This window comes from Chrysochloris asiatica, unplaced genomic scaffold, assembly GCF_000296735.1.
Source record: "Chrysochloris asiatica unplaced genomic scaffold, ChrAsi1.0 scaffold00219, whole genome shotgun sequence".
Classification (NCBI taxonomy): Eukaryota; Metazoa; Chordata; class Mammalia; order Afrosoricida; family Chrysochloridae; genus Chrysochloris; species Chrysochloris asiatica.
In genome coordinates this window covers 3,873,259-3,885,918 of record NW_006408737.1, presented here as the reverse complement: position 1 = coordinate 3,885,918, position 12,660 = coordinate 3,873,259, and the positions used below count along the sequence as shown (strand labels likewise).

General features: G+C 41.8%; 1 pseudogene; it reads left to right on the top strand.

The window, feature by feature from the left end:
• LOC102820842 lies at positions 1-841 on the top strand (annotated as a pseudogene).
• Positions 842-12,660: the final 11,819 nt, after the last annotated feature.

The window sequence follows — 12,660 nt, the reverse complement described above, 5'->3', positions numbered from 1 at the left end:
ATGTTCTGTGCTGTAAGAAAGGGCCACGAGACATGGGTTTTTCTTACTTGGAATGAATATAGAACACAGATGGACCAGTATCCTGCTGCCAGATTTAAGCAGTTTGCTACTGAATCTGAGGCCTGGGCCTTGGTCAGGAACTCTGTGAGCCCTGATGGTTCAGAAGGACAGAAAAAGAAAAAGAAAAAGCACCATGTGCAAGAATCTCAAGTGAAACAAAAAGAGACTCAGTAAGTCATTGGATGAAGAGGCAGATGAAAGCACAGAACCTGGTACAAAGCATGTAAAACAAAATACAGATTCAGTACTTTCAGTTAGCAAAGACAAATGTTCTTATATGGGAGAATTTGTAGTGGTTTACACTGATGGCTGCTGCTCCAGTAATGGCCGGAAAAGGGCATGAAGGAATCGGTGTTTATTGGGGGACAGGTCATTCCTTAAATGTAGGCATTAGATTTCCCGAGTGACAAACAAACCAAAGGGCAGGAATTCGTGTAGCTTGCAAAGCCATGAACAAACAAAGACTCAACACATCCATAAATTGGTTCTGTATGCGGATAGCATGTTTACTATAAATGATGTAACTATTTGGGTTCAAGGTTGGAAGCAAAATAGATGGAGAATAAGCACAAGGAAAGACGTAATCAACAAAGAAGACTTTGTTGAACTTGCCAAACTTACCCAGCACGTGGATATTCAGTGGATGCATGTTACTGGTCACTCAAGATTTGTAGGCAATGAAGCAACTGATAGATTAGCAAGAGTAAGAGCTAATCCGAACACTGAAAGAAATAACTGGAATACTTGGGAACATAAGTCAGTGACTGTTTTGTTACTTTGACTTACTGGAAAATGAAAGACTTTAGAATAGACTATTGCAATAGATGCAACAGGCACAGTTTCAAACTAAATCAGAAGGCAGTATGACTGTGAAATCATTTGCTAAAAGATGGCTACGTGTATAATAAATTGGCTATACTTTGAAGTTTCAGCAGCAAACTCATGCTTATTGGGTTTGATACTGTTCTCAATTGTTTTTTGAAGTCTGACCCAGAATCTTAGAACTTTGATTTTAGTCAAGAATGAATAATCCTTTGTTTAAAGATGCAAACATGCAAGCAGAAGTATAGATATCGAGTCCCATGATTCTAAAGTTGATTCTACCTTTGTGCAGATTAAATGAAAGCATGCCTTCCTTTGGCAGATGTAGCCCCATGCCAGGACACAAAGTTTAGCAGACAGAATGTGAGTTGGTCTCAGCCCCACTTGTCCTCTCGGCTGATAGATTTGCATAGAGCGTAACCTGTTCGTAGCTCTGGCTACTAGGCCTTAATAAAGGAATGCTACAACTCTGGTAGCATAGTGATTACAAATCGGTCTGCAAACCGCAAGGTCAGCAGTTCGAAACTACCAGCTGCTCCTTGGGAGAATAATGAGGCGTTCTGCTCCCATAAAGATTAACAGCCTCAGAAACCCTGTGCAGGGTCGCTAAGAGTCGGAATCGACTCCACGGCACATAACAACAACAACAACACAACTTTTAAGAAGTGTGGCACTGTGGGTTAATGTGCCAGACTGCAAAGCCACTTGAACTGCAAGTCGACTGTTCAAGCTCACCAGCTGCTCCTTGGAGACCCTATACAGGGTCCCTATGGGTCGGAATTGACTCGACAGCCTTAAAAACAACAACAAACAACTTTTAAAGACCAAGATGGTATAAATAAATCCTTAAAAATTTTCTTTATGTGTTTTTGTTAAAAAACAAAACAAAACACACTACATGTTAAAAAAAAAAACTTTGTCATAATCATTTATTAAAAAATCAACTTTTTGTAAAATAAAAACACAGAAAACCACAAAAAAAAAGAAAAGAAAGATGCTATCACAATTTAAGAAATTCTTTACTGATTGTATTTAACTCCCTTTATTAGTATGGAAAATCAGCTTGACTGTATAGTTATGGTAAGTCAAGTCAGTGACTTGCATTCTGTAACCAAACGTAGCCAATTGATCAATGCCTTTTGGAGAAGGAGGTGCCAAGACCAGGTCAGTCCTACTCACACATCCACCCAGACTGCAGTTTGCGCATACATTTGAGGCCAGTTACAAGGTCTTTGATGTTAATCAAAGTTCCAGCACTGCTTTTAAAATTTGAATTCTTTTTGTTTATAAAAATTCTCTTCCAACAACAATAATAGCATTTTCAATTAACTTTATTTTTGTGATGGACCAAAGGGAGGCCTGTTTAAATTTGGAGAGATTTTCCATCTTTGTGTTGCAAAGATTATGCATTAAAGCAGTGCATCTCAAGCTTTTTTGCATAATAAGAATCACCCAGACAACTAGTTAAAACTCAGATTTCTGGGCCATACCCCCAGTTTCTGATTTGTTAGACTTACGGTGGGATGGATAATTTGTGATTCTAACAAGTCTTTAGGTGACATTGCTGCTAATGGTCTAGGGACTATGTGTTGAGAGCCACTGCTTAGAGAACCTGAGACTCACAATCTTAAACTGGACCTTAAAAAAGAAAAGTCAGAATTTCTTGAGTACTTACATTGTGCCAGGCACAGTGCAAGTCACTTCCCGTACTTTATGTCTGATCCTCACACCAAACCTTACAATGAGTATTCCGATTTAATAGATCAAAGAACTCAAGCTCAGAAAGTTGACTAAATTATCCAAATCACACAACTAGTAAGTAGCAGAGACAGAATTTGAACCTGGGTTTTTCTTACTCTAGATCCATTGTTCTTCCAGTAAAAATGTGCTGCTTTACTTGGATTAAAATTCACCTGATCCAAGTTCCTTCCTCATGCAAGAATAAAGATTCTTTAGTTTCTGTTCAAATCTGTCAGAGACTCAGAACTTCTTAAAAAAGGCATTGCTGGGATACAGTTAGGGTGATTAACCATCCCAATTTACCCTGGAGTAAGGAGTTTCCCAGAGCACAGGACTTGTAGTTTTAAAAAACTGATTGTTTTAAAGTGCCGTCAGGTTGGTTCTGACTCCTACCTACCCTATGTGGGGTTTCTAAGGAGTGACTGGTAGGTTTGAACTGCTGACCTTGAGGTTCGCAATCCAATGCTTATCCAACAGCACCATACCACTGGGATGGTTGGTAGTAACCTTAGTAAAGTGAACCCATTTCACAGTCTACCCATGTATGTGTCAATGTTATAATTGATACAAAAAGGGCCATTTTCCTCCACACCAGTTTTTTCACTTAATAACATGTTTTTAAAAGTATTTTTTATCAACATATCCAGAATTACCTTATTATTCATAATTGCTGCCCAATATTGTATCATGAGGAGTCCTGTGTGGTGTTGTTGGATAAGCACTGGACTGCTAACCACAAAGTTGGTGGTTCAAAACCACCAACCGTTCCTTGGAAACCCTATACAGGGTCACTATAAGCTAGAACCAACTTGACAATACAGAACAACAACAATCCTGTCATGTGGGGATGAATGATTCAGTTACCCAGTTCCCTCTGGATGGGCACTTTGAGGTTTGCTTTTATAAAAATTCTACCAAGAAAATTTCCATACATATATATGGGTGAATTTTTGTGTTTATCCAGTTGCTGTCTAGTCAGTGCTGACTTATGGCACCCCCATGTGTGTCAGAGTATATCTGCTCTATAAGGTTTTCAATGGACTGACTTTTTAGAAGTAGACTGCCAAGCCTTTTTTCTGAGGTGCTGTTGGGTAGACTTGAACCTCCAACTTTCAGTTATCAGCTGGGCAACTCCTTTGTGGTTATTATCGTCAAGTGCCTTCGCATTGGTTCCGATGCCTAGGGACCCTATATAGGGTTTATGAGGGTGGTTGGTGGGTTTGTGCCATATATCAATTCTTAGCTAGGTTGGATATAGAGAGTACAAGGCATCATGGCTGCTTCCCAGGATTCCTCTTGTAATTTGGTACCTTTCTTGGTCATTTAAATCTACCTGCCTTACTTATATATTCATTTCTAAATGGGAAAAAAATAACAATAAGGGTTGAGGGGCTTAAAAAAATAAGTATTTGGGCTTATTTACATTATGAAGTGTCATCAAATGGATAATGGTGCCTTTTGCTGATAGGAGGAACACTTAGAGTAGAAATAGATTTAGGAATGAGGAGACTCGGTTGGGGTGATAATAAAAGTCCAGGGTTAAGATGATAAGTTTTAGGTATTGATAAATCTAAAATCAGGTATGTGAATCTGGATCCAGGAGAGATGTATGTATAAGGGTGGATACATCAACTCACATATGAAGGTTATTTAGAATCGTAGGAATGAGTGATCTGATGGAAGAGGAGGATGTAGGAAGAGATGAAATGAGAGCTCATTGTTCCTCAAGTCCCAAGGACCAGTGGGCATTTAGAGATGGGAAAGAGAAGGAGCCAGCAAGAAAGACTGGATAGCAGCCAGAGACAGGCCAAGAAGAACATGAAGATGTGCCATCTCAAAAAAAAAATAACAACAAAAAATCCCAGAAACAAGCCACCACTTTCCAACCATTCTGTGCCTCTCAGCGCACCTAGAATAAAGCCCAACCTCCTATCTACCCTCTACCAGACTCTTCACAATATGATTAGTGTCTATTACCCTTGCTTCAGCTTTAGGTAGTCTCAACTTTGGTTGCGTTTCTGCTTGGAAGACCCACCTTGAACCCCCTTACCTCATTCATAGGTATGACTCCTCATCTTTTCCATATTTAAGTAGGTTTGGCATAATATTTTCAGCATCATATTTAATTCCTTTATCATGATTTGTAATTACATATTTGTTTATACCAGGCAGTAAACTCCATTAGGGCAAGAATAGCATCTTTCTTATTCCTTTCTGTGTTCTTAGTACCAACAAGGAGGGTACGGTGGCTCTGTAGGATAAGCACTGGACTACGAATGACAAGTTTGGTGATTCAAGCCCATTAGCTTCTCTGTGAGAGAAAGATGAGGATTTCTGCTTCTACAAAGATTTACAGCCTTGGAAATCCTATACAGGGCCATTAAGAGTCGGAACAGATTGGACTCAAGGGCACTTAACAATAACAGTGTCAACACATTGCAACATATGCAACAGTAGGCATTCAGTAAACATTTGATAAATGAATGATTCAGCAAACCCTTTCAGTCTTGACCATGACCCTGTGAGGTGGGAAATTTCATCACAACTCCCTGCCTTTTTCTGAAATTCAGAAGGACTAGGTAACCATTTTTTCTTGGAAACCAGCATAAGTGAGTTGTGAGTTATTTAAGCCCAAGGCTTAAATATCAGTAAACTGTATTACAGGGACCAGATCAAAGAGGAACCCTGTAAATTAGGTTGACCTGGTCCCACTGGCGGGTGAGCTCCAGGGCTAAGTATGCAAAGCTCCAGCAGAGGGCAGCAGCCAGCCATGTTTGACTAGGCTGTGGGCAGAGCAATGCCTTTGCCTGGAGGGGTTGAGGAGCATGCAAGACAATTAGAATTGGTACTAAATTTAGGTTTGATGAAATGACCTTCTGCCCTCTGTCCAGTTCTTTGCTTTAGGCTAAAGTGCACTGATGAAGAGCTTGGGACAACCTTATTGTGTTTAAATATATTGATTATTACCATATAATTAGAGTACAATGAAGTTATTATATTGCAGGCCCCTTGGAACTGAGACAGGGTGAAAGGTTTGTAGAGGAGGAAGGGCCCTAAGGTGAAGTGGTAAAAACAAATGGAATTTTTGGCCTTGGCTGCATGTAGACAAGCCTTCTAGAGACGGTTCTGTAAAGCAAAAAACGGAGTTCTGCTGTGGTGCTGTAGGATAAGCACTGGACTGCTAACCACAAGGCTGGTGGTTCAAATCCACTAGCCACTCCTTGGAAACCCCCTACAGCAGGTATGGGGAATGTACTGCAGTTGGGCTTCATAAGGCTGTAAATTCATTTGGTCTGGCCCTACCAAGGCAACTGCAGTTACAGCTGTCACATTGTTGTTGTTGGTTTTGACCCATGGCAACCCTGTATAGGGTTTCTGAGGAGCAGCTGGTGAATTTAAACTGCCAACCTTGTGGTTCATACTGATTTTGGAGTTCAGTACATTAACCCACAGCACCACACCAGGACTCTGTAGCCATCACATTAGGGATGAGTTAATGAAATGTTTGACCAAATATAGCAAGCTAATTTTTAAGTTGAAAAGTTTATATGGCCCATGTATGATATATAAATTTTGGCCCATCAATGATACATAAACTCCACATTCCTGCTCTGCAGGGCCACTGTGAATTGGCACCAACTTAACAGCATTTAACAACATCAACAATTAATTAGTTCAAGGAACTCTGGTATTACTGTGTGGGTTAGGTGTTGAGCTTCTAACCATAGGTCAGTGGTTCAAATCCACCAGCCGCTGCAGGAGAAAGAGAAAACTGTCTGCTACTGTAAAGATTTTCAGTCTTAGAAACCTTATATAGGGTTGCTATGAGTCAGAATCAATTTGATGGCAGTAGGTTTGGTTTTGGTTTTAATTATTGCCTCAGGGACATAGATTGTCAGAAATAATGTTTGTTTCATACCCTCTGAATTGATTTCCTTTTTGTTCTCGTGTGTGTGTGTGTGTGTGTGTGTGTGTGTAAGTAAAGTTGTATTTTAAAAAACACCTGTGCTTAGAGGAATTTTGCACACACATTGGCCAGTCAAAGAGGGAGCACAGTGCCCCCTTGTTGTTGTTGTTAAGTACCGTGGAGTTGGTTATGCCTCATTTCGACCCTGTGCAAGGTTTCTGAGGAGCTTCTGGTGAGTTTAAACAGCTGACCTTGTGGTTCAAACTGACCTTTTGGTCCAGTGCTTATCCTATATCACTACACCAGGACTCAAGTGTTATACCAGTGCCCCCTTTGCTGTTTTTGTTAAGTGCCATCAAATCGGTTCCAACTCATAGTGACCTTGTATAGGGGTTCCAAGGAGCAGCTGATGAGTTTGAACTACTGACCTTGTTTGTGGTTCAAACAGACTTTGTGGTCTAGGAGAACACCAAGGGGCCAGCAAAGTGGTGCAGCAGAGTTCAGAATGGTTATGTGCCGTGGAGTCAGTTTTGACTCATAGTGACCCTGCACAGGGCTTCCGAGGCTGTAAATCTTTATGGGAGCAGAAAGCCTTATCTTTCTCCTGTGGAAAGGCTGGTAGTTTTGAACTGCTGACCATGATGATTAGCAGCCTGACTCGTAAGCACCATGCTACTAGAGCTCCTTATTGTCCTCATGCTACATTAAAATTCATAATCCTTAGCAGGCTCAGGGGAGACATTCTAAAGGCTCATTCTGACTGAAACTGCAGTGCTCAAATACTATATTATTCTGAGAGCAAGTTGGTAGGAAGTGGGCTGGGGTTGGCCATGTGCTTCCCCTGTTATTGCCTATTAGTGTGAAAAACCTCCTTCATTTCACAGTACATATGACCAGCATTCCTCATGGAGACATCAGATCAGAAGGATTTCCAACTGCAGTTCTTAGTTCACATAAGCCTCCCAAATGAAGGAGGGCTGTTTTAGAAGGGTTGGCCCTCAGAGTGCCTGGCCACGTATGGTGGTTATATTTCCTGCCACCTCCACCTTGCTTTCTAGACTAGATGTCAAGGAACTTGCCTGGCCCCATATGCATGAACCAGAGACTATGTGCCTCCTTACATTTGGTTTCCTGCCTGGTTTCCTTGCTTCATCTTAGTCCTGACCCTGCTGAGGCCATTGAGAAGGGCTCTGGCATCACTCCTTCTGTTTTCTAGTGAGGGACGCAGGTCACTCATGAGGTGGAAGGCACATAGATATATGTGGGCCCACATTCACAAGGAAGGATGCTCATGGCAAAGTGCCCATCTCAGAGGTCAGCCCTAGCAGATGTCTTCCTTAGGGCAGGGTAGACTTCAAAGTGCTGATGCAAATGAGCAGGTTCCCTTCTCTTCATTCACAGAAACAGCTTTGGCTCAGAAATGGAACCCATGATATTGTGAATGGAAATGTGCTAGTTATCTATTGGAGTAGAACAAAACTGTCTCAAAACTTGCTTAAAACAGTATTCATTATCTAAAGGACAGAAATCTGGGTGCAGCTTATCAGGATCCTAAGACTGCATTCTTTGAGTTTTGGCTGGAGCTATAGGATAAGCACTGGACCGCAAGATTGGTTTGAACTGCAAGGTCGGCGGTTCAAAGTCACCAGCTGCATTTCAAAAACCCCATACAGAGTTGTTATGAGCTGGAACCGATTCAACTGCACTTAACAACAATGACAACATTCCCATTTCAAAGCTCAACTAGGGAAATATTTACTTCCAAGCTCATTCATGTGTCTGTTGCTTTCTGACTGTTGACTGGAGATTAATGTCAGTTCCTTGCCATGTGGGCGTCTCCAACATGGCAGCCTGCTTCATCCAAGCCAGCAAACTCTGAAGGCAAGAGAGAGAATGTAAGCAAGATGGAATTAATAGCCCATTATAGCTGAACCTTGGAAGTGGTCTTCCATCACTTTTGTTGTGTTCTGTTAGTTAGAAGCAGCTCACTAGGCCTGTACTACACACACACACACACACACACACACACACACACACACACACACACAGAGGTGGGTGTGGATTGCACCATCAAAGGGATCCTAGGGAACTGTTTCAGAAGCTGCCTACCACGGGAAGTGAGTAGAAAAAAAGCAATTAGGATTTATTGAGGTTCAAACGTGTGTGTCGGGGGAACTCATAATTATGCCATTAAATCCTTACTGCAGGCCTGTGAGAAAAGTGACCTAAGTTATTTTTGCCATAAAAGAGTACTGAGGAAAGTCTTTGAGGAGTTAAAGGCCAGTTGGGAGACCCACACATGAATAAATCTCGGGAAGACAAGTTTGAGTGCTTGTGAGAAACTGCAAGAGTCCCCTGAGTTTGGAAATCAGAAGTCAGTCAAGTTTGTAGCATGGCTGCTAACTAACAGACAAGCAGACTACTGAATCCAAAACCACCATTAGAACAGGAAACGTGGGGAATACGCTCATGACAAATGCTGTTGTTGTTGACAAGTGCTGTTGAGTAGGTTCTGACTTGCAGCAACCCTGTATAGGGCTTCCAAGAAGTGACTGCCGACCTTGCATTAGCTGTCTAGTGCTTATCTGACAATGCCACATCAAGACAGGACAAACGAGTAGGGGACAATGATGAGGTCACCAGAACGACTCCCAGAGACTGAGGTTGGGATTACATTTATGAAGCAGTAGCACAACTGATGTTCCAGGACTCTTGATGATGTTGGAGGAAACAGAGGATAGCTAGTGTGCTTCCAGAAAGGTGGCAGTAGGTACCTTAGCCCAGCAGAATGCCACTGCAATGACTTCAGATATCCACTGCCCGCAATTAGGACAAAGTTCCCAGGATAGGGGCACAGTCCTCCACAAACTTTCCTCACTTCAGACACCAATCACAGGCAGGATGCCCTTAGGCCCCCCTCACTTTTGACAGCTGAGTTACTAATTCTGGGGTTCCTTCCTTAGGTTTGATAATTGGCTAGAACAACTCACAGAACTCACTTAAAGTACTGTACTTATAATGATGAGTTTTATAGCAAAATGGTATAAATACCAACAACCACAGTGTCTGGTCTGGGAGGACCCCAAAGCTTCTCTTGTACGCCTTTCATGAATCAGGATGTGTCACCCTCTCAACACATTCATGTTGACAACAGGCAGTATATTGTCAGTTAGGTTTGAGCGTCACTGTCCAGAATTTTCATTGGGGTTTCATTACATCTGAGTGAATGATTGAATCATGCAATTAAACTCAGTCTCCAGTCCCCTTCCCCTCTCCAGAGGTGGAGTTGATATCGAAGCTCCAATCCTCTAGTTGTATCTTGTGCCCTCCATGAACATTAAAAACACTCCTACTATTTGGGAAATTCCAGGGAGCTCTGGTAGCGTAGTGGTTACATATCAGGCTGCTGACCACAGGATCAGCAGTTCGAAACTACCAGCTGTTCCGTGGGAGAAAAATGAGGCTTTCTGCTTCCATAAAGATTTACAGCCTTGGGAACCCTGTACAGGGTCACTGTGAGTTGGAACCGTCTCCATGGCACATAACAACAACAACAAGGGCTTAGAGGTCACCTTCCAGATTCTGGGGACAAAGGCCAGCCAAATTTCTTTATCACCCAGTCACCCTGGGATGACAGCCTTTAGGAACCGCTGGCAGATGAGGTGGTTACTGAGATAATCAGAGGAAACAAGTGTTAGTCAAAATAGCAGCCACTTGTCCACTGCTGCTGCTGCTGCGTGCCGCTGAGTCGGCCCTGACTCATAGCAACCCTGTATAGGATGTCTGAGGCTGTACATCTTTATGGGAGCAGAAAACCTCATCAAAGTGGAGAACATTCAGGAGATTTGAAATTTCTAATGGACAAACTTACCCCTATACATTTCCTTGACTTGTATGATCTCTGGGGGTAAGCATGAGGATTTCCAGTGCTATCTTATTGGACTTATGAGTAGAATTAATTCCAACTCATAGCTACCCTACGCAAAACAGAATGAAACGCCATCTTCACGATTATTGTTAATGTTTGAGTCCATTGCTGTCTTAGTAGACATCTATCCTGATGTGACCTGGGACAAATTAGTTATTCTCTTTAAACCCTAAAATGAAAATTACCACACCATTTTTTTATTATTATTAAGGTTTTTATTGTGGATTAAGTGAAAGTTTACAGGGCAGATCATCAGTTTTACATTCAACAAATCATACACCTTTTTTCATTACAATGATTATAATCCCCTCCATGTACCATCAGTTAACAGTATTTCTTTCTATTCACTTTAGCTTTTTTTTTTTTAAAACAAAAAAAACATAAACCACTCAGGCATATATAATAATTTACATCTCCAAAGGGTACATTCTGCAAGTCTGCCTCCTAGCCACTGGCTCTTAGTCCCTCTCTTCCCATGAATTTAGAGTCCTCAGCTGCTCCTTCTCTCCATGTCCCCATCTCTGCCTGCGTCGCTGCTTCTCTGGGTAAGATCCGCATTCTGCTTGTGCTCTTCTCCCTCAATGGCCCTAGGGTCCTCTGTTTCTGGACTGTAAGATTAACCACTTCCCTGTTTTTGTTAGAAAACTTCTACCTTTACAATTGTGACAGTCACAATTAGTCATGATAACAATTACTCACTATTGAATCATACAAATCTTATCCCCATCTCTTTTCACCAGACCCATCTAGACAAGATGACAGTGATTCAGTGGGGACTCTTTCTCCCCCCACCCTCCACCACACACTCTGAAACTAAACTCCCTCTTGAAACCTTGTAAGCTGGTCATTTTGTTCCTTTATCACCCCCTCATTTTAGGTAGCCAATGTCTAAGTTGCCCGCCCCTATCTACCCTGTGTACAGAGGAGATAGCATTGGTACTTGATGTGAAGACTCCTTCCCTCTCTGTATTTAGAGTTATTACCTCCATGAGTATAAATCAGGTTCATCAAATTGTAGCAATTTATCCTTGTTTCCTTTATTAAAAAAAAAAATTTTTTTTTGGGTAATCTTCCTCTAGTTGAGTTCTGATTATTAAGCCATCAAGGCTAGGTCAAATGGGTACTGTCTGCAAGTTTGGGTGTTCTTGTGCTTCTCCCCTCACTTCATATCAGCAGGATGCTTCATTCTCAACTTTAGCCCTCTGTGGCTATGTCCTTGTCTATGGGCTCAAGTGTCTTCAGGTCTCACCACACTTTGGACCAACCAGCCTTTACTCTTCTCTTTCTCATCTCCAGGTCAATGGGAGTCAATGGACTGTGGTTGAACTCAGCCCATTTCTTCATGCTGCCTTTCCCCCTCTTCCGCTCACCAGTGGACCAATGTGGTTGCCAGCAAGCTTACATGCGTGTTCACATGTTCCCTTTGAGTTTCAGTCTTAGAGGGGAGTTTGTCCTGAAGGAACTTGATTGCTTGTCTTGATGGCTTCCTAGTGAACAGTTTGCTTATTCTTATAGTAACCAGTTATGCTGACATTTTTGTTTTGGGTTTTTCCTGATGACCTTTCTTTGAAGATGTATCTTCTGTTGTTCTAGCTGTTCCAGGCTGGTCTGTTTGTCCTTTCTAGTGGGAATGTCCCATCTCATAAGGTTCTGGATGGGACTCAGGATTCCACCTAAGGTCCATACTCTGCAAAGGCTTTGCAAGAGGCTTATTTTACTGGGCAAGTTCTAGAACCCCTTTTAGGTATTCCAATCAGTTATAGGCTGAAGACAGGCTTACAAGTTTTCTGTGACTACAGAAAACATGATTATGTTTCCAAACATTCCTTTTATCCCACTTAAATATCTATTTTATAATAGTAGACAGGGGAAACCAATATTCATAAGACAGTCAAGCATTTTAGTATTATTTCCCCTCTTCAAGCTATGCCTAGATCCCTGTATCACAGAGCCCTGTTGTTCCAAGGTTGAGCATGCATCACTATTTACCTTTGTACCACTTAAGCAAACCTGTCTCAGTGTTCCCCTGTCTATCTTGTTCTTCCACCTCCTCCCCTTTTTTGTATTGTCCTCCCCAACATCCAAACTAAACCCCCCACCCAACTCCACTGTTGTGGTTACCTTATATTCCATTAATTCTTCCCTCCATTTCAGACAGTCTATTTTATCCTGTAATCTACTTGACCTTCCCACCTCCTAGATT